Below are 19,007 nucleotides of genomic sequence, written 5' to 3'. Positions count from 1 at the left end.
ACACGATAAGCATATGCTATTCACTGCAGCATTGTGTGTAAAAGCAAAAGAATGGAAACAACCTAAATATCAAGAGGGGCCTGATTAAATGAATTATGTTACATCCATTCAGTTATTTTAAGTTAGAAATGGAAGTGAAATACTCTAATATAGCATTTCACAAATTTGAATTTTCTCGATGATTTATTTTCCAATAAACCAAAACTAAACTTAAGATTGTATTCTAATTAAATACCACTTATATCTGTTTTGTACACTGATTCTATAAGTGATATATTTGAAAAAGGAGGTTTATTGCTATTTTTTTGGAAGTTTGAAAAATCTACTAATTGAAAAAGATAAAAGTACACGGTAGAGGGACTTCCCTGGTGGCGCAGTGGTTAAGAATCCTCCTGCCAATGCAGGGGACACGGGTTCGAGCCCTGGTCTGGGAAGATCCCACATGCCATGGAGCAACTAGGCCCGTGCGCCACAACTACAGAGCCTGCGCTCTAGAGGCCGTGAACCACAACTACTGAGCCAGCGTGCCACAACTACTGAAGCCCGCGCGCCTAGAGCCCGTGCTCCGCAACAAGAGAAGCCACTGCAAGAAGCCCGCTCACCGCAACAAAGAGTAGCCCCCGATCACCACAACTAGAGAAAGTCCGCGCACAGCACTGAAGACCCAACACAGCCAAAAATAAATAAATTAATTTTTTTTTTTTAAACTACATGGTAGAGTTTATTGGTCCTGAAGACATCAAGTGATTTCAGACACTGTCAAATAATATGGAAAATTCACAAAGGCTGCTTCCAGGCTAAACAATGTTAATGCTGTCACAAACTGATGTTACCAAGTCTCCGGATTCGTGGTAGACTGAAAATTACATCAGAAAGACTCTAAATCCTGGGTTTCTCTCACCAAGGCAAAGTATCAGCTTTATGGTTGACCTTGACAACTTTCATTTCCTCAGTTAAAAAATAAGGATCCTCTGCTAGAAGTCCCACAGTTTCATTTCTAAACACTCAGAACCTCTCAAACTGAAAATGAGTGTCAAAATTCTCAATTAATAAATGTCAGTTAATAAAGGACCAGTATAAAATATATATAGCCTAACTTCTCTCTTTTCATTTCAGTTCCAAATCACTTACCAAGGTAAGTTTCAAGAGCAATTGAGTTAAATCATTTTAGAACAAGGGAAGGAATGGAGTGATTACCTTTCAGCCTATTTCAGAAAAACTACAAAACCAGAATAAGTGGAATACTGCTGGCCAAACATCTGGTGATTAAGCTATTCCTGGGAGGGTCACTTATTTCAAAGAGAAAGAACAAATAGTAACGAGACAGCAGCAACTTTGCAAGGCATGAAAAAGAAGTCTGGGATATTTTCCAAATGGGTTGGGAGGAAGTTATTTTTATTTACAGAGATATTTGTGTCCTATTTAAAATACAGAAGGAACTCAAAAAAAAAAAAAAATCAAGCTAAAGATCTTGTACTTCCCCAGCTGTTTGTCCTGCTAACTTTAGAAGGATAAGTAACACTACTTTGACCAAACAAAGAACAGTCAAAATTACAAGCAATTTTATCAAGGCCATTAATTGATGAAAGCATTCAATTAAGTTCAAGAGATTTGAACACATAACTAATAAATAATAAAAATTTAATATGTTAAAAAAAAAAGAAAGGTTCTTTCCCTCAAGGAAATTACAATAAAAAATAAAACAAAACAAAAGAAGGTACGGTTAAGAGGACTTTTAAGCTATAGCTCTCTCCCACATACTAACTTAATATTAAGCTGAGCAGTCTCTTGAAGCTTTGGTTTGTTTCCATTTGTAAACTGAGGTTAAGTCACCCTGACACCAAATACGTGGCATCTTTTCCAACATCGAATCTCTAACACCTGGGCGTCCTACAATCTACTCTAACTACCCAGAGTTAACATCAGACTCCACAGGTTTAAGGGCTCAGTCCCACAGACTTCCCTTACTTTAGATGCCAGTCACAAGTCCCAGGTCCTCAGGGCACCTGCACTTCTGTCTGACTTGGCTAAAAAATTTGGGGGTTCCCACAAACCCTTCCTCAGGTTTGATAATTCCCTAGAATGACTCACAGAACTCAAGAAAATGCTTTACTTACCATTACAGGTTTATTATAAAGGATACAACTCAGGAACAGCCAAATTGAAGAGATGCAAAGGGCAAGTTACAGGGGGTGGAGGGAAGAGGAGCAAAGCTTTCATGACCTCCTAGGGTATATCACCTTCCCAGCACCTCCCAGCACTTCAGTGTGTTCACCAACTCAGAAGCTCCCCAAAGCCTGTTGTTTAGGCGTTTTCATGGAGGTTTTAGTACATAGGCATGACTGATTAAATCACTGGCCACTGGTAATTGAACTCAATCTCTGGGCCCCTCTTCTCCCCAGAGGTAGGGGATAGGACAAGGGGGCTGAAAGTTCTAACCTTCTAATCATGGCTAGTCCTTCTGGTGACCAGGCCCCATCCTTGTGTCAACTAGGGGCCTCTGCCAGAAGTCATCCATTAGCATACAAAAGACACTCATCACTCAGGAGATTCAGGTGACATCTTGAGACAAGAACACAATATGAGACAGACAAAAGGGTAAAGGCATTCGAGGAAAAGTTCTTGCTAAAATAGGCCAAAAAAAAAAAAAAGAAACCAAAAAATAAGGAGTCTTTGTAGAACCCAAGTCCTTCAGCTTCTCTGAAATCTAGGGCACAGGTCCAGGAATGACAGGAACGAGGCAGGGACTAAATCATTAAAGGCCTTGTATGCCATGCAACAGGTATGTTTCTCTATATTTTAAGAAAGGATTCAACTGCTGCACAAGACATCTGAAGGCTACTGCCATAGACAACAGTAAATCAAGAGCAGCTTTTCAGATGAGTACCTATCAGTATTATGTTTCAGAAAAATCACCATGGAGGCAGGAAGAGGGTTAGGGCAGAGACACTAATCAGAAAGCTACTGACTGATGGAGAGGCCAGGCAGAAAATGATGAAAATCTCAACTAAAGCAGCAGTGAGGAGAGAAAGGTGGATAGATTTGAGATTTTTAGGAGGTGTACCCAAAAGACACAGTGCCAATTTAAAAATAGTTGATGAATGAAAAATGGAGAAGTCTAGATGATTATAAAATTTCTGCCTTGACTACTGGGCATAACTGAAACTGGGAATATAGAGGAGCATATGGAAAACAATATTACATGATTGACAATTATGGGGTCATTTAATTGTCATTTATTATGGGAAGTTTTATACTGCAAAATGCAGAGATGTCATGGATAGCTGAATGAATACAAAGTTGAACTTCAGGTCAACAGTAAGGAATATAAGTCATACAAATTGAGAATATAAGAATCTCAAGATTTAACTTAATTTCCAACTTAAGGCAGCTTCATCAAGAATATCACCTGCTCTATGGGTATTCTCAGGCTCCATTATGAGGTCACTTCTCAGATGAATACATTATAATCACATCCTTTTAGAATCCTTAGAAAAGATGCCTTGGAAAGAGGTGAGATCATGTAATCATGGCATTTCATCTACCCAAAGCCAAAAACTTTGGAATCATTCGGACCAAAGAGTCTCAAACTATTTAGAATAATAGTCTAGTTTTTTTTTTTTAATCCCATGTAAATTATATTGTAAAATACAGTAAAAATGTTAAATTGCTATAAAAGTTTCTAAACTCTTACATTCAGTTTTAAAATGTTTTTATACAAAAATACTTAATACGTTTAAGACTCAATATTTTAAGTGTTAAAAGCGCCCTGACAGGGACTTCCCCGGTGGTCCAGTGGTTAAGATTCCTTGCTCCCAATGCAGAGGGCCCGGGTTCTATCCCTCAGAGGGTAACTAAGATCCCGAATGCCGGAGGCGCAGCCAATAAATAAATAATGAATTTAAAAGAAAGAAAGAAAGTGTATTTTAAAACAAAAATGCCCTCACAATTCATAGTCCAGACAGGGATCCACTGACTCCTACAGAAAGAAACAAATTTTAAAACACATAACCATTATTTATAGGAAAAGACCATGACTTATTCTTTTTAGACTAAAGTTGTTAGATCATTTTACTATCAAAAATTGCTAATTTCCTACTGCCTACCAAAATTCCACATTTCTAACGCAATGATGTCAAGGAAAATAGCTAAAGACACTCATTCATTCACTCATTCATTCATTTGCTCACTCACTTATTCATTCAACAAATACCTACTGAACACCTATTAAGTAGGTTAGGGATCATCTCATCTGACCTTATTTTACAGAGGGGAAAATTTAGGCTCATAGCAGTTATGTTACTTAATCTGAAATTAACTATAACCTTTGGCAATTGCTTTCCTGTGAATTTAACTATAATTTTAACTATAATTTTTACTTTTTTTTTTTTTTTTTTTTTTTTTTTTTTTGTGGAACGCGGGCCTCTCACTGTTGTGGCCTCTCCCGCTGCGGAGCACAGGCTCCGGACGCGCAGGCTCAGCGGCCATGGCTCACGGGCCCAGCCGCTCTGCGGCATGTGGGATCTTCCCGGACCGGGGCACGAACCCGCGTCCCCTGCATCGGCAGGCGGACTCTCAACCACTGCGCCACCAGGGAAGCCCATAACTATAATTTTTGACAATCACACACTCTTCCACTATAAGAATCCTTGGCTCCAAAGCAACTACACCTACTAATCAACACCTAGAACATGCCTTTTCACTTTCCCATTTCTATGCCTTTGTTCCAATCATTTCCCCACCCCTGCCCCCAGTCTTTGCCAACTGAAATATCAGCCATCATTTTTTAAAAAATCAAGTAAATTATAACTTCCTCTCTGTTCAGCCTAGCTAGAAGTTATTCTCTATAAACTCTGCGTTCGTTTTTAGTTAAGATTAACTAACAGATTCCCATGATAAAAATTCAAAAAGCCAGTCTATAAATTCTTACATACAGCACTTACATGACATTCATTACATACTTATTTAAACATTTATTGTTTGCATACCTATCTATTTACCTTAGATAAAACATAATTTCCTGGAAACTAGATACCATATCTCCACTATATCCTGTATCAGCATTTCAACTCTATTCTGCCTATCAACTGAGAGAGAATAGTGATCCACATTTCTAAAAGAAAGATACAGGGATAAACCACTCTAACAATTCTTAAATAATTAAGAATTGACTATGCATATTTATAACATTAATTGACAAGAGAATGAACTTGTAAACAATATTACTGTCAATTACTATCTGTATGTGGATTAGCCACAGTACATTGTGCTTTACAGTTCCACAGTACTAACTTAATTACTTGTGTTTTTAATTCCATACATATGATACCTAAAGCCCTCTGAAATACAAACTACCATCTTCTTCTTCAGGGAATCAGAGAATCTTAAAGCTAGAATAAACCATAGCCATTCATTATAGGAATGAGGAAACAAAGCTTATATCAAAGTCTCCTAACCAGCTTCTGAGGAGGAGCTCTGCTCTAGCCTGACTGAAGGGCCCTCTCCCCATTCACAACAGAGTAGGTGGGAAAACTAGACAACTTCCTGGTTACCATGGTGCCTGCTCTTCAGTGTGGTATCATCATTTTCCTAGAAGTAACTCCCATTTTACTTAATCATAGACACAGGATTCAATATTTTAAAGAAACCCATGCACATCCTGAATTTAAATATTGTCTATTGGGAGTTCCCTGGTGATGCAATGGTTAAGAATCCGCCTGCCAATGCAGGGGACACGGGTTCGAGCCCTGGTCCGGGAAGATCCCACATGCCTGGAGCAACTAAGCCTGTGCGCCACAGCTACTGAGCCTGCACTCTAGAGCCCGCGAGCCACAACTACTGAGCCCGCACACCTAGAGCCTGTGTTCCGCAACAAGAGAAGCCAACGCAGTGAGAAGCCTGTGCACCGCAATGAAGAGTAGCCCCTGCTCCCCGCAACTAGAGAAAGCTTGTGCACAGCAACGAAGACCCAACACAGCCATAAATAAATATATATATATTTTAAATTGTCTATTATCTATTTTGAATAATGCAAACATATGCATGACTGTTAACATAAGCTAACATATCCTAATAATTTTTAAAATCAAAAGTGAATTTTCTTTTAGTTTCTACACTTTAATATGTCCTTCTTAGAAGATTAAATAATGTTATTTCAATAATCCAAGACTAATTAAGATGATGAACAATCAGGCCGAGTGTACTGCTTGTTGGCACAAACCCTTCCTCTACCTGGACCTTTCTGTCTATTCTTCTGAGAATACTAACACATCTGGGTGTCAACCTTTACTAATTATGTGACCATGAGCAAGTTATTTAACCTCTTTAAGTCTCTTTTCTCATTCACTAAGAGGGACTAATACTACCTACTTACAGGTGAGGATTCAAGGTTATGTAAGTAGAGCCTCTGATGCACAGTAGCCATGTAATAAAAAAGCAACTATTATTAGTAATTAAATAATAAGATTCATTTAACACAACAGATGACAGAAATAAGAAGGCTAATATCTCAAGAAAGTGGGATTTACCATCTCCGTTATGAGCCTGTGCTTAAAGAAATTCCCCAAATGAGACAAGTAATTTATGTCAAGACCCATAAGGAATAATAGATTCATGAAATGTCATTAGCATTTTAAGAGCAATATTTTTATTAAAGTAAATAAAACATTTTTAAAGCAAGCAATATTTTAGTCTTGCCAGTTCTGATGACAATTAAATTACCTGCAAAGCACTGTTATTTTATTAAGTTGAAACAATATCATTGGAAAATTTTCTACTCAGCCTAAACAATTTAGAACTATGCTAAATCTAGAACCACTTCTAAAATTTCACTGCACTATCAACATTACTGATAATTTACAGAGTCTTGTAAGCAAAGAAACCTTCAACTTACTTTATAAAATAAATCATCTTCTGTTGTACCAAGACAAAAAACAAGAACTGACAAATCAAAGAGCCATCTATAAGCAGAATTGCTGAGGTATATTTGTAAAGCATTCATTTGATGTGGAGGAAAGCAAATGTACTTCAATTACCTTTAGCCCTATAAGATTTCATGAAAGAAACCACAGAAACAAGACACACACAAAGTACAGTCAGAGGACTACAAATGGTAAGTATTCTTCCTGAGTTATGGAAAATAAAATGAGGCTTCATTTTCAAAAGATAAAATACAGAGAGAAGAGGTGAGTTACTGAGTCTAAACTCCAAAGAAAAGTGTTATCAATTAATTACTATCAAAGAATAAAGAAAACATGATGGAGGCAAGTGAAGATTATTACTTAGAACTAGGGGAAGGGATAAAGTGGAAGATGGGGATTGACACATACACACAACTATATGTAAAACAGATAACTAATAAGGACCTACTGTATAGCACAGGGAACTCTACTCAATACTCTGTAATGGCCTATATGGGAAAAGAATCTAAGAGTGGATATGTGTATATGTATGACTGATCCACTTTGCTATAGAGCAGAAACTAACACAACATTGTAAATCAACTATACTGCAATAAAAATTAATTTAAAAAAATATTCTAAGACTATGTCTGAGAGGTACATCTAACTCTCCAGAATACTTCAGTCATTATCAGTGAATGTTCTTAAAAGAAATTAGAAGAGATTCTCCAACTCTAGAGAAGAAAAAAAGGAAAATTAAATGGGAAATAGACAAATGAACCCCCACCCCATTACAGACTGTAGGAAGGAGATAAATGAAAACGATTTTCAGCACTTTCTATCTTTCATCATGTCCTTAACTCCCCTACCCTGCCAGATGATCCATTAAAAAAAAAAATCAACTAGAAAGTGTTACACATGCACTGCAGAGACAGAAAGCAGACCTGGAGCACAAAGGATGTAGTGGGAGTCTGAGAACAGCAGATCACTTAATTTTGCTGGCTGAATGTATCAACCTAGCTGACAAATTTTTGAGGCTCTGTATTTCAAAGAGCCTAGACATTCTCAAATTAAAATCTCTTACAAAAGGTCATCTCCTTTTATTCACCATTACTAGAATGAAGTATGAACATTTCAGAAAGTCAGCAGAAAGTCTTATGGCATACTCGGTTATTTTTAATCCCAAATTCACCAAAAAGTATGTAGTTATTCATATTTAAATTTTGAAATAAATAAATAAGGAACTTCCCTGGTGGTCCAGTGGTTAAGAATCTACCTTCCAATGCTGGGGACGTGGGTTCGATCCCTGGTCAGGGAGCTAAGATCCCACATGCCATGGGGCAACTAAGCCCACGCGCCTCAACTAGAGAGCCCGCCAGCAGCCAACCAAAGTCCACATGCTCTGGAGCCCACGTGCCACAACGAAGAGCCCACGCGCTGCCACAACGAAAGATCCCGCAAGCCGCAACTAAGACCCGACGCAGCCAAAAATAAATAAATAAATAAATATTTTAAAAAAATAAATTTTGTACCTGTTTTCCTCTCCAAAATTTGAATATTTTCTGACCTGTAATTCATTTATTAGGATTGTAAAACTTTAATAACAAAGAGAAAAATCAGTAAATAAGGTACAGAGAAATTATAATAGAATACATTAGGAAAAAGCCACGGTGTTAATAAGAAAAAGAAGAAAAGTTATTCAAAGTACAGCATTTTAAATTCTCAAGTGATAATAGCATATGAACAGTTCCTCAGTAAATACCATAAAGAAATGGAAATCTTGAGGCTCAACGTATTATAACATCCTCATCATCTACTGATGAGATGAATCTGAAAGAGCAGACCAAAATGGGAAGCACAATGCAATGGATCATTCTATTGTGAACTTGGTCCGCCTGGGAACTGTGTTTCCCAGAATTTCCTTCCCTGTATAGTACACCAAGTTAGAGATGGCCAAACTCTTAGAAGGTCTTTAGGATGAGACATGGTGAGAATAAATGCAGAGGTGCCTGGGGCAGGTTTCAGCTTGTCCTCAACTCTCTTCTTATCCCCTCTGTGTCCAGCTCTTCTTCTTCACCTGATCAACAGTGGCCTAAGACCCAACAACAGATGCCTGACTCTGGGCTTTGTACCCACGGAAGCAATAGCTACACAGAGGCAACAGACCTCTCCAGGATCATCCTCTTTGCATTCTCACTTTGATGTCTGTATACACTTGCTTCTTAAAATTTTCCCAGGAAGTTCTGACTTACACGCCTATACCAGTAAGTCAGGAGGCTCTATTAGTGACTATTTTTCTGATCCTTCTGCTTCCTGACTTTCACATTCCCAGCAACTCCTACAATCCATATACAGTCTGAGTACTATAATAAATCCCTTATTCAATAACACTCACAGTGGTTCAATTTCTCATACTGAATCCTGTGCAATATACTCAAAATTCCGCAATTAATTTGTAATCCAGCAGAATGGACTGAATGACTAAAAGCCATTTCCCTCTTAATACTAAGCTGAGTTTTTCCTAAGATAACCAGGTACACTTCATCCATTCACTTCTATAAGTGGGAAATGTTCTCTGCTTTCTATCAAGTGATTCCTAAAAAAGACTGCTCAATTACTTTCATCTTTAATTATTTTCCTACATATAGCACATAAAAATACATATTAAATAATCCAAATTATAGTATTTGTTTATTCCAAGTTGTTTTAATAAGTGTTAATGTTTCAGTTTACTTAAGTGTTGTTTTAATCAATTTGTCATCTGGGGACTTGCTAAGAGAAGAGACAAATGGACTAAAAATTAATTATTTTTAAGAATTCTGTGAATTGGGCCCATGAATTCTAATTATAAAATTATAAAAATACAAAACATATCAAGTAGTCACTAGAAACATCTTCCCCCCAAAAAGAAACAAATATATACTAAGCACTCAAGGCCTGAACTAGATGCTAGTAAGCCTGATTCAACAATATATATATTTTTTAAAGTCACGTTTTCTAAAGATTTCCCAAGCTCTATTTGGAACTTAACCTTAACAGCCTAACATACATTTTTATACAGCTTTTATAAATTATCAACTATCTCTTTCATGACTATGACATTAAGATATCCTATAGTTAAAAAAAAAAAAAAGATATCCTATAGTTAGCCTACCACATTCAAGGGCATAAAAACAACTCACAATTGAGAAGACATACTGCCATAAGTAAAAACTGTAATTAAATACCAGATTCAGGTACCGATCTCTAAAGTGCTCCCTGTGACTGAGAAAAATTACTATATATGAAAACCCAGCTTTATAAGTAGCTAAAATATGCATGGAGTGGAGAGGGAAAGATCAGGAAATATTATTCATGCTAATAAATGAATCTTTGTTTTACAAAAGGAGTCACCTCATAATTTATTTGAAAGGAAGATCCTTAAGGAGTGTTTAAAATTATTCCATTTAGAAAAACTCTGAGAAACAGACTATTTTACAAGATAGTGTTATTCTATAAAAACACATTAAAAACTGTAAAAGCTAGCATTTGTGTTTACTTAAGGCCCACCGTTGGGCTTCTACCCACAAAATGGTATAGAATTTATATTTTGGGTGGAAAGGATTTCTTTAGCCCCCTGTATAAATTTCCAACTCAAGAAAGGCACATACAACTAATAAAATGACTCAGTAAAACACCACTGGGAAAAGAAATAAGTAGCATTTTACTCTATGTGGCTTTCTACAGAATCCTAAAACATTTACTATAAAGATAAATTTTACTTACAGTGTCAATACTTTTTGAAAAGAATACAGAGCATTCATTCTGAATTATTAAGGTCACAATTTTTTTTAACTTAAATCAGTCTCACACCCCATCCATGTGCTGTTTATAATTACAGCTATTTTTTTAAGATAGAAAACTGCAAATTGAATTCAAATATATCATGCTCCAAAATTAGAACAAGATTTTCCTCTAAACTTGATCTTTTAAAAATTGTAATCTAGAGGAATAATAAAATTATTTAACCTGCTAGATTGGTTAAAGACACTAATATTTTTAATGAGCACATTTGAATCATCACTTGCAATAGTTTCTAAAAGTTTTCTAAAGTCTAATGACAATTTGGACACATACCACATTAACTGAACACCCATCACGTGTAAAGTGTTGTGAAAGGGGGGGTGGTGGTGGTGAGGATTTCATTCCATGACAGTAATTACAGCTGCAGCTTCTGTTTGCCCATTCCCATAATTCCCAAAATAGTCAATAGAGCCCTTGCTTGTCATAATTGCCTCTTGCTGGTCCATCACTACAGCTCCATTTTGCTACCATTGAAATTCCACAACCAGGATGGCACAGACTCCCCTGTGGAGAGGAGCCTGCAGAGGTTGTCTGTTTTAAGCTGCAATCACTTTTGCTGAGACTCCTCAGCATCTGTTGACTACCTCACCGACAGTAGCCCACAGACTCCTCCAGATCAGAGAGGCATGCATGACATTGCCAGAGGACAAGCTGCAACAAGACTCTGATCCCTCAGCTGCAACCCACCAAGTTACTAGTCAACTTGGAATTTTCCTCCATGAAACACTATCTGACACAAGGATATATTGTACAGCACAGGGAATATAGCCAATATTTTATAATAACTATAAATGGATATAACCTATAAAATTTTTGAATCACTGTATGTTGTACACCTGAAACTAATATAATACTATAAATCAATTATACCTCAATTTTTTTAATTAAAAAAATTTAAAAGAAAAAAGTCAATGAATGAGTATGTACACCTCTTAATTTACAAAATAATAATTAAAAAAGAGACAAAAGTTGAATACCCTTAATATGTTAGTATGGTATTGTGACAAGAATAAGAAATACATACTTGGTCTTTGTTCCACAGTTTCTGGCACAGCACTCCTAAAACTCTTGGAATTTCCTAAGGGATGAAAGCAACAAAGGTGTCTCTTGTTATGGTAATGAGGTGACTTAGAAAGCCCCTAGGTAACCTAAGGGTGGGGGTGGCTTGCCAGTGGGGCCAACCACATGATCAGAGGGTTGGAACTTTCAGTCCTACTGCCACCCTAACCTCTGGGGAGGGGAGAGGGGCTGGAGAATGAGTTCAATCATCAATGGCCAATGATCTAATCAATCATGACTACGTAATGAAGACCCCATAAAAACCCAAAGGGACAGGGTTCGGAGAGCTTCCAGGTTGGTGAACATGAGGAGATTTGGTCAGAATGGCAGTCTCAGAGAGGGCATGGAAGCTCCACGTCCCCTCCCTTCCCCCATACCTTGCCCTATGCATCTCTTCCATTTGGCGGGTTCCTGAATTATATCCTTTTATAATAAACTGTTAATATAGGAAGTAAAATGTTTCTCTGATTTCTGTGAGCCACTCTAGGAAATTAATCTAACACAAGGAGGGGGTCATTAGAACCTCCAATCGGCAGCCAGCCAGTCAGAAGCCCAGGTGACCAACTGGACATGTGATTGGCATCAGAAAAGGGGGGCAGTCCTTTAGGACTGAGCCCTTAACTTGTGGGATCTGATGCTGTCTCCAGATAGATAGTGTCAAAATTGAGTTGAATTGTAGGACACCCAGCTGACGATGGAGGATTGCTTGGTGGTATGGAAAACACACACACACACACACACACACACACACACACACACACACACACACACAGGAATTAGATGCAGAATCCTAGTTGATGATCAGAAGTGGAATTGGACCCAGAATTGTAGTAGCATCTTACAAATAAGTATAACGTAAACACTCAAAGAGAAAACAGAGAAAGAACAGATATAAACTGACCTTTCACAAAAGAAATACAACTGTCTAATAAATCGATGAAAGCCTGTTCAATCTCACTAGTCATCAATTAAGTTAAAAAAAAAAAGAGAGAGAAATCTCTTTTAACCTATCAGGCTGGCAACGATTAAAGTAACTGACAAATATCTAGTGCTCTTTTTCGGGAAAATGTGAACTCACATTCACAGGAGGTAGGAATATAAAGGTTTCTGGAAAGTAATCTGGCAATAGGTATCAACATTTTAAATGTATGAGTACCATTTGATTCAAAAATCCATCCTACTTCTAGAGATTTATGCTAAGGAGACCATCAGACAAATGGACAAAGATGGGTACTGCAAAGGTTGCATACTGCAGTGCTATTCATAATAATCAACAACAAAAAACCACCTAACATTAGTCAATGTAGGATTGATAAAGTAAACGATATCACATCATATAAATGGAAAATCGTACCACTACTAAAATTATTTAACTATATTTAGTGATACAGAAAAGTGGCCATAATATTTTAAGTAAAAAAAAAAAATCATACTATAGAACATGGTATATTCTGTCAATGAAAAAAAACTTTTTCACAAAACTAAGAAATGAGCAAACTGTATTCTACATCTCTGTTTGTCGCTTAAGAAATTCACTGGTAGCTAGCTGCCTATTTAAAAAGAGAATTCTGGAACTTGCTATTGGCCTATGTATGAGATCATTTTATGTCCAATATTAATTGGTTCTTATAAGACACCAGAATAACCCTGTTATTCTAATAAAAGACTATTTCACCTTTTTCGTCTTAAAATATAGTTGGGGAGCGGCCGCCCCTCCTTCTCCTCGCAGTGCCACACCGCCGGAGGCCAAGCCGCCCGCAGCCTCAGCCACGGGCACTATGGCTTCTGGTTACAGTGAATGATGAAGTCATCAACGTTTTTAACGACGTGAAAGTAAGGAAATCTTCTACGCAAGAGGAGATCAAAAAAACAAAGAAAGCAGTAATCTTCTGTTTAAGCGATGACAAAAGACAAATAATTGTAGAGGAAGCAAAGCAGATCTTGGGCTCCTGAAAGTGCACCTTTAAAAAGCAAGATGATTTATGCTAGCTCTAAAGATGCCACTAAAAAGAAATTTACAGGTATTAAACATGAGTAGCAAGTAAATGGCTTGGATGATATAAAGGACCGTTCAACACTTGGAGAGAAATTGGAAGGCAAGGTAGTAGTTTCACTTGAAGGAAAACTCTTATAAACAAGTGCCATCTGGATCTTAAGCAAGCTTCCATTTCTCCAGCTCAGTCAATTGGAATAGTATTAGGTTTTGTTTTTTTTCCTTCCTCTTCCCACTGGGTCTTTCCAACACAATGAATGAAGGAAATATCATTCACGTAAGCAGACTATCAAGAGATCGCCATTAGACTGTTTAATACTGTTACTTTTATGTAGAACCCAAGGAATGCCTTCCCATCATATTTTAGCCAAAACAACTGGTTATGCCTCCCTTGCAGCAAGCACTACAATGAATGTGATTCTCAATGTGAATAGCTTAGAACACTACAAAGGGTTAAGCTAATTGAATGCTTTGAAAGTATTATCCACTGGTGAGATGGTAAACTTTATTCAGTATTATTTATAGTTGCACTTGACTGAAGTTCTGTGAGGCTTGAGCATTCGTACACCTCACCTGCCTTGGCAAGCCTATTTTTTGTGATATGGCAGCACGGATATAATACTATGCATTGGAAGCATTTTTTTTTTAAAGTTTAATCCCTTACCCCAAAAGGAATGCCAATTAAGTTGTGTTAACTGTGTCATCAACTTATCCTAGTACCTCAGTGTTCATTCCCATACCTGTGTATCTTCTTTTTTTAAAAAATAAATTTATTTTATTTATTTATTTTTGGTGGCATTGGGTCTTCGTTGCTGCATGCGGGCTTTCTCTACTTGCAGTGAGCGGGGGCTACTCTTTGTTGCGGTGCACGGGCTTCTCATTGCGGTGGCTTCTCTTGTTGCCGAGCACGGGCTCTAGGTGCGCGGGCTTCAGTAGTTGTGTCACGGGGGCTCAACAGTTGTGGTGCATGGGCTTAGTTGCTCCGCGGCATGTGGGATCTTCCCGGACCAGGGCTCGAACCTGTGTCCCCTGCACTGGCAGGCGGATCCTTAACCACTGCACATCTTCTTAAAAGAAATAGCTGTTATTAATGCCTTTTTGTTTTCCATTGAGTGTACGCTACTGAATAAGTGTAGGAGTTTTATGTTTACCATGTAAGTCTTCCAACACTAAAGATATTTTGAATATCAGTCATGATGGCAATTTCTGTATAAAAGAGTCTTAAATGGAACATTGTTTTTGAGATCAAACTCCCCACCCTCACAAAAATGGCCACGTTGCAATAAAAATTGTGGCATATTACAAAAAGAAAAAAATATATATATACACACACACACACACACACACACACACACACACACAGTTGGGGTTCTTCTCCCTAGACTAATGTTGGCATACCAGACATCTGAGACTGTTTTGTGCCAGATTTCCTCTGTAATAAACGATATGGACAGGACTTTGATGACCATGTGAAATGAAACTGCACTCTTTAACAATTAGCTGCTTGTATAAACCTTTTGTTTCTCAAATATAAAATTCATCAATTTCCAAACACACACTGAGCTGGATACACTCATGTGTGTAACACTGACAGGTGTTCAAGATCAATTAACCTAAGGAATTCTGTTTTTAGGATTGTATAATTCTATGTATAAAACACTGAGTTTAAATAAGCAAATGGATACTCAGATATTTAAATAGAAAAATGTATTGCTTTTCACTGGAAGGTGAGATTCGAAATGATTTTGCTTTCGCCCTCACCTTCCCTTATGGAGTTTCTTACACTGAGCCTGTATCATTCTGGGGAAGAAGCTATTCTTATTTTTAGAAAAAATTACCTTCCCCCATATCCCACTTCCCATACCATGTGGCATCTCTACCCTCTGCCCACACTGTGTCAGAAGGCACCACCATGCTCTCGCAACACCAGGTTCAAAGCCTCAGCTTATTCTGAGGCAGTTACCTTTGTCTGGACACTTACCCAGGTGGCTGGCAAGGCTTATCCAGCCACATTGCTCCTCGGCAGCAGATTCCTTTCATTTCCCAAGGCTACTCGTCCCCTAATTTACTTCACCACTTCTAATTATCTTTTAGTTTTAATTCACCCTATAAAAGTCTGTCAGCTCACTCCTCCTAAAGTAAGCCCCCAGAAGGTCCCTTCCTTAACTGAAATGGTTCCCTGGGGGGCCCCTACATACTCCTACTCTAGTATTCAAGGTCTCTATTGTAATCCTGTCTTTTTGTTCTCATCATTGCTTTTCTTAAACCCTACTCTTCAAGCAAAGGGCAACTGACTTTTCTGACCAAGCAAGTGTAGACCAGTGGTTCTCAAACTTCAGCACATCACAACCACCTGGAGGGCTTGTTAAAACCCAGATTTCTGGGTTCAACTCCGAGAGTTTCCGGTTCAGTAGGTCTGGAGTGGCGCCCAATAATTTGCATTTCTAACAGGTTTCCAGGTGATGCTGATGCTGCTGGTCTGGGACCACACTCTGAGAATCACCTGGTATAGATTATATTGATACTTTCCTGCTCCATGACTCCATCAAACAATTCCCTTCCCCTGGCATACACAACCACCACAGCTGACATCCTTTCATTGACTGACTTCATACAGCAACCCCTCTACATGAAGTCATATATGAGTGTCTTCCCCTCTCTGCAACCCAAATAGGATGTGATATGCTGTGATACAGAAGCCGCACAGCCCTTTATTTGTAATTTTAGTGACAATGTATTTGGTTTTGTATCATTATATGCGTCTCCATATCAATTAGACTAGGATTATGGGAGACTTATTGACCTTTGGATATGGAGATGCCTAGAATAGAACTTTGCAGGTACCAAGAACTCAGTTTGATAAATATCGTATATTAATGCATATATGTGGAATCTAGAAAAATGGTACAGATGAACCGGTTTGCAAGGCAGAAATAGAGACACAGATGTAGAGAACAAACATATGGACACCAAGGCGGGGGAAAGTGGGGGGCGGGGGCAGGGGTCGTGCTGGGATGAATTGGGAGATTGGGATTGACATATATACACTAATATGTATGAAACTGATAACTAATAAAAACAAAACAAAAAAGAACTCAGTTTGAAACTTGCTGAATTTAACTAGTAGCATTTCAAATGGGTCTTGTTTTTCATTCTGCTACACACTTCACACTGTAAGCCCTCAAACAGTAGCTAGTGATATCAATGACATGCAAAGAACACAAGTTCCCACGGCAAAAGGCAACAGGAACACAGCACTCAACATAGTCAAGTTACAAAGGCAGGAACCAAAAGGAAGAGGAAGGGTGAAAGAGAAAGAAGAAGGAAGATGAAGGAGGAAGAAGGAAGAAAATCCTGCTATTTGCAACAACTTGGATGAAACTGAAGGGCATTGTGCTAAGTGAAATAAACCGAGAAGGACAAACACTGTATGCTATCACTTATATGTGAAATCTTAAAAAGGAAGGAGGAAGAAGAAAAAAGAAGGCTAAAGCCTGGGAGGAAATCCAGTAGCTGTACTTACTAGGCCTCTTCCCCTTGGAGGTGAGCAGCCTATGGAAAAGGACTGTAATAGGTCTGTGTTACAGTAGCACCCAGCACAGAGAAGGGTATGACATACATAGTCTTGAAAGTACCAGACTGTGTCTCTCTCTGCCTCACCAGTATTCTAAGAACAAGGGACTGGATCTGTAATATTTGTATCTCCAGCACCTACACAGTGCTTAGAATGTAATACCCTCAATATTTGTTTTTTTTGAGTGGAATGAATGGTGTGGCTATGAATAACACTTTGAGGACAGAAGCAGCAGAACTTGCTAACCAGAATGTGGAATTAAAGGAAGAACTCTAGTACTATGAACAGAAAAAGGAAAGTCTGGAAGAGGGGCTGAGTTTGGGGAAAGAAGTTTAAAAGAAAGATATGTGGCACTTACTACTCACAAAACTATACACTAGATACTTTAAGAACTGCAAAGGTGCAAATTGCTCTCAGAAGTTACAGTCCAGTAGAGGGAATGTATGTATACAACTATAGTGGAAAAAAAAAAGAGAGAGAGAGAGAAATGCTGTAAAAGGGACACTGATGAAGTGTTGTGGATGTGTAGAAGAGAGAAAAGCGTATTTCCAGAAGCTCAGGGTTAGGGTTAAAACAATAAAGCATTACCGCAAGGACAGAAAGAGGAAGGTGGCCAAAGGCGGAATGTTAAAGAAAACAAAGACACTGCAGAGGGAGGAGACTAGCAATGGGAGTAGGAAGACTGGGAGTGTGTGACAGAAAAGAAGGGAAGACAGTTTGAAGGAGATCCAGACTATCAAATGCCATAAAGTAGTAAATACATGCCAAAAAACCCTAATTGTTGTTACCATCCACAGCCCAGTTCAGGTTCTATCTACTCTCAAACCGCTCAGATTCCTCCAGGCTCCAATTTATTTTGCCTCTCCATAAATTCCCATTGTGCTATTAGGATACACGTGCACAGACAAGAACCATGTATTATTATTTTTTAATTGAAGTATAGTTGATTCCCAATGTTGTGTTAGCTTCTGGTGTACAACAAAGCGATTCAGTTATACATATATATAATAGTTTGCATTTGCTAATCCCAAACTCCCAATCCATCCCTCCCCCACGGCAACCACAAGTTTGTTCTCTATGTCTGTGAGTCTGTTTCTGTTTCATAGATAGGTTCATTTGTGTCATATTTTACATTCCACATATAAGTGATAACATATAGTATTTGTCCTTCTGACTTACTTCACTTAGTATGATAATCTTTAGGTCCATCCATGTTGCTGCAAATGGCATTATTTCATTCTTTTTTATGGCTGAGTAGTATTCCATTGTGTGTGTGTGTGTGTGTGTGTGTGTGTGTGTGTGTGTGTGTGTGTGTGTATACATATACCACATCTTCTTTATCCATTCATCTGTTGAGGGACATTTGGTTGTTTCCATGTCTTGGCTATTGTAAATAGCACTGCTATGAACATAGGTGTGCATGTATCTTTTTGAGTTATAGTTTTGTCCAGATATATGCCCAGAAGTAGGACTGCTGAATCATATGGTAATTCTATTTTTACTTTTTTATTTTATTTTTATTTATTTTATTTTTGTGTGTGTGGTATGCGGGCCTCTCACCGCTGTGGCCTCTCCCGCTGCGGAGCACAGGCTCTGGACGCGCAGGCTCAGCGGCCATGGCTCACGGGCCCAGCCGCTC

The 19,007-nt window shown here is 38.1% G+C and overlaps 1 protein-coding gene and 1 pseudogene across 2 annotated transcripts in view; one reads left to right on the top strand and one right to left on the bottom strand.

The window, feature by feature from the left end:
• The window catches only part of CDKL5 (cyclin dependent kinase like 5), a 182,853-nt gene that overhangs the window by 137,262 nt on the left and 26,584 nt on the right, over positions 1-19,007 (bottom strand). For both annotated transcript variants that reach the window (XM_055081670.1, XM_024115266.3), the window contains exon 2: positions 11,767-11,820. The gene's annotated coding sequence lies outside the window, so the exon portion shown is untranslated. The remainder of the gene's footprint in view (positions 1-11,766; positions 11,821-19,007) is intronic.
• On the top strand, positions 13,028-13,935 carry LOC112062003 (cofilin-2-like; annotated as a pseudogene).

This window comes from Physeter macrocephalus, chromosome 21 (genome assembly GCF_002837175.3).
Source record: "Physeter macrocephalus isolate SW-GA chromosome 21, ASM283717v5, whole genome shotgun sequence".
NCBI classification, from domain to species: domain Eukaryota; kingdom Metazoa; phylum Chordata; class Mammalia; order Artiodactyla; family Physeteridae; genus Physeter; species Physeter macrocephalus.
The sequence above is the reverse complement of the archived record's forward strand: the minus strand, read 5'-3'. Positions and strand labels throughout refer to the sequence as shown.